Genomic DNA, 4128 nt, shown 5'->3' with positions numbered 1-4128 from the left:
GGCTGGTGTGATTGATAGGGCAGCCTTCAGCAGCCTGCACCTGCACTGCGCTGTAACACGGAGCCGCTTCCCCGGGGCGCCCCGTCGCTGCAGGCAGTGGGGTCCCTCTCGGCAGTGGGGTCCCTCTCGGCAGTGAGGTCCCACCTGCGTGGGTGCCTGCTGTGAGGGTTTTTGCAGGCTTTGGGCTCAGGGGGCTGTGTGAGCTCACTCACGTGCGTGTGACAATGCCAATGCCACCCCCAAGGCAGGGTCGGATGCCCGGGGAGGCAGGGAGCACTGGGGGGGCTGCTCGGAGGAGCCGAGGCTCCCGCTGGCTGATTTTCCCAGGAAACGAGATGTGTGCCATCATGCTCCGTGCGTGCCTGTTCGTCTGACAGCTTCTGAGCCCCTTGGATGGTCTCAGCTGTGTGTGACAGCAGAGCTGTCACTGATGCTGACAGGAGATGTTCCTGCACGGAGATGTTCCTGCACGGAGATGTTCCTGCACGGAGATGTTCCTGCGCGTCCTGTGAAACGTGCAGCCAGGCAGGAGCAGGTGACGGTGAGCATCACCATGGAGGGACAAGCCGGCATGCACACACCCCTGGGACGTGCAGGAATGAGTCCTTACGTGCGTGTGGCCCGCTCATGGGTGAAAGCTTTGGCAGACAGTGACAACTTAGATGTCAAACTTGGGTGAACCAGGAGACATAAATCCCGGTATTTGGGATTAGCGCAGGTAATTTGTTTTAAAGACGGTCAAATCCCTTTCCTGTAGGTGCTTGCTTGTCACAGGAGATGTTCCTCATCTCCAGGAGAGTTACTCCAGTTGAACAGATCCAGCCCTCTCTGGGGAGACAGTCTCTGGAGTCGCTAATCACTAGGCTTTGGGTTTGGTTTTTTCCCCTAACACTTTTGTGGGTGATAGTTTCCTCCTCCTCCTCCCTTTTGTCTTTCTGCAACATCACAGGGTTGGGAAGGACCATCTGCTGATTTGATTAATGGCCCTTTTCTGAAAAAGCAACAGAGACAAATGTCCTCCTGAACATGGCAAAGAGAAATGGAGAAACAGGCTGGTTAATTTTCAGCTATTATTTTGGAACCCAAACTCCTTCCCAGTATCAATTTAGCTATTATTTCAAAAACTAATTAATCTTCACTCAGGCAGCTCCAAGGGACCTGTGTTTAGATAATTAACAGCCCATGGATTATGAAAAGTCTTGCTTTTGGATCCTACCACAGTGCTTGCCTTCAAGAACACTCTTGCTATCATCCTGCTTACCAACTCCTTTCATCAATCCATCTTTTTTTGACAATTAAGAGCAAATAATTAGCCATGATGGATTTTTTTTTTTTGCTTGCTTTCTTGCAGCTCGGTTCCATTTTTGTGGTCCTTAAATGTTCTTCAGCTGGGCAGTTTTTTGTGGTGGTTTTGCAGCTAATTACGGCCAAGCAGGGGAAATCCCTGCTTGTTACCAGGAGGATCTGGAGATTTGGCTTACGGAGAAGCTGGGCAATAAGGTAGGAGAAAGGAGATCCTAGAAGGATAGGTGATGGGACTTTTTCTTTTTTCTTTTCCCCTCTCCAGTCTCGCACGATGCAACGTGACCTTACGCCACGTATTGCTGTGCCGGGGCTGGGCTGACCTCCCTCCCCGGGCTGTCTCATCCCGGCCGCTCGCTCGCTGCCGCAGCTTTGATCCTCTTGCCGCGCTGGATGGCGAGACGTCCCCGAGCTGTCAGGGCTGTGGGAGAGCTCTGCGCAGCCAAGTGGAGGCGATGGGGTGGCTTAGACCCGGAGGCAGCGGTGGAGCAGGTCTGCATCCCGTGCAGCTCCCGAGCAGCTCCCGTCCGTGCCCAGCGAGGATGCGGGGAAGCGAATGTGGGCTGGCGGCGCTTAGGGGAGCGATGCCGTGCTTAATGAATTCCAACGGCAGCCACAGATGACAGCACTCTGCTCGCTGCATCTACTGAATGCTGCAGTTCTTCATTAAGCAACCAGGAGTTTGCTCGCTCTTCTGCTGAGGGCAAAGGAGCCGGGGCGGCGAGGAGCTTGGCCTTTCAACTCTTTTTTTGTCAATGAGATGATTTGGAGGTTTTCTCTTCTTCATCTTAACTTGGGACCAAACTCTACTTGGTCTGAGGTTGGCTCTACCTGGCTGAGGGCTTAGGAGAGTACCAAGGGTGTAGTGTGGCTTGGGCTGGGGCCCCTGACACAGGGAGGGGGAAACCTGGAAGCCAAGCTGCTCTTCTCTCCTAAGGTCGTTCTCGTTAGATCTGGCTGAGCCTGCGGCACACCAATTGCTCCGGGTAAGCAGAGCTGCAGAGGCACCTCTTGAGCACCCTGAAGGAAATGATGAAACGTTCCCTCTGCTTGAACGACCGAGAGGGAAAAGGCACGCAGGAAGGAGATGCCGGTAATTCCCTGCGACGTTAAATGGGAAGCAGGGAGCCAACTAACTGGTGCCAGTGCGGGCAGTACGAGGAAGGAATGGACTCGGGGGCAGAGGACAGAGACAGGAGATAAATCCTTGCAATCCTTCCCATCCTTGCAAGTTGAGCAAACGCTTTGGGGGCACTGGAGGACACGCTCCAACTCAGGAAGCTTTTCCATCAAATGTACCTGGGGTTTTAGCTCCTTCAGCATTAGTGATTTCTTAAATACAGGTTTGACTTGCAAGCTTAAAGTTTGCGAATGTATAAAGCAGCCAACGTTTCCCTCTCCTACCAGGACTTTGAGCTGTGTTTCCTGGGATCCCGAGCTATTGATGGACCATTCTTCACGCCCAGCTCACCTTGTGAAACCTCATGCTGTGCCCATGCCAGCATGGGGAGATTTCCAACCAAACCTCCCCATCTTCAGGTCAGTTCATTGAAGAAAGGAAAGAGGATTTTAGACACACACACACCCACCCCCCCATCCCATGGTGCCTGCGAGGGGGTGGGAGATGGATGTGGCCGTGGCCACCCACGTTTGGGCTCTCCAGAGCCGATGGATGTCTGGAAGAGTCCTGCAAGGAGAGAGGACCTGTGGTCACTCATCACTAGCACCATTGCTGTGACTAAATCCGGGCTTGGTTAGGCTTTAGTGCAAGTTTTGCCCTCTGAAGCAGGGTTTATATGTGCGTCCTCTTTTCCCACGCTGCCTGGCAGGGTTTGCCCACCCATGTATGTCCGGCGGGGTGGGCTGCAGGGGGAGACGGGAAACCTCCACCCAGAGCAAAGCCCCAGACACCCACCCCATGCCCAGGAGGGGGCACGGGTGGGTCCTCAGGAATTTGGTAGTTTGTATCCCTATTCCATCCATTTTGGAGGGGAGGAAGATGAGGAAGAGAGAAAATGCTCCCTGTTACAAGGACAGGATTTAAGAGCACCCTCCCTGGCTGGGGGCAGAGCAAGAGGCCAAACATCCCCCCCCAGCCCCTGAGCTCATCTCATCTCATCGCTGGGCCGGAGTGGCACAAAGGGATTCATCAGGTTACTCTGGCTTTAAATAGCTAGGTGTGGATTCAGGCTCAAGCAGAAAGAAATACTTCCTGATGAGCTGCTTGCTTTTTCAAACAGATGATGTTTGTGGCCAATAAATCTCTGCAGGCAGAACTCCTTGGTCTAGCTGTTTGACTCCTAATTAAATATTTACCGAGATGGCACCTCGCCCTGCCTCAAGAAATAACGTCCTTTCACCTCCGCCTCCTTTGCAACGCTGCAGTTTAAGGAGAGCCATTTAAAGACTCGGCTCCAATAAAATGGAGAAAAGCAATTCTCTCTTCACCTTTCCAGTCTCTCTCCCTTTTCCCCCTCTGTGAATAAAGTTTGCCAGAGGCCCTGGAGCTCCGGCTTCTTGGAAAGCAAAGGGCTCTCGCAGGAGGGCTGGATATCTCCCCGTCAGGTAGGATGCTATCTCCTTTCAACAGCAATCAAAGCGAACAGCCACCCGGGGAGGGAGCCGGAGCAGCACCGAGCGGCTGATGAAATGTCACCCCGTGCCTCCGCAGGCCCTGGGGGAGAGATGGAGGGGGGAGCTGGGGGGAGCGGGTCAGGCTGCGGGGTCACCGGTCATCCAGGGGTGGCCGTTTGGGATGGGGGCATCGTTCAGAGTTGAGAGGGGGTTTGGTTCGTCCTGGTTTTAACTGTGTGCTACAATATATTC

At 53.8% G+C, this 4128-nt stretch overlaps 1 long non-coding RNA gene across 1 annotated transcript; it reads left to right on the top strand.

The window, feature by feature from the left end:
• The first annotated feature begins 117 nt into the window (after positions 1-117).
• LOC142604289 (uncharacterized) lies at positions 118-3955 on the top strand. Its single transcript, XR_012838161.1, has 3 exons — positions 118-1500; positions 2710-2841; positions 3791-3955. It is a non-coding gene; the product is annotated as an uncharacterized LOC142604289 (long non-coding RNA).
• Positions 3956-4128: the final 173 nt, after the last annotated feature.

This window comes from Balearica regulorum, chromosome 17, assembly GCF_011004875.1.
Source record: "Balearica regulorum gibbericeps isolate bBalReg1 chromosome 17, bBalReg1.pri, whole genome shotgun sequence".
Taxonomy (NCBI): domain Eukaryota; kingdom Metazoa; phylum Chordata; class Aves; order Gruiformes; family Gruidae; genus Balearica; species Balearica regulorum.
The sequence above is the reverse complement of the archived record's forward strand: the minus strand, read 5'-3'. Positions and strand labels throughout refer to the sequence as shown.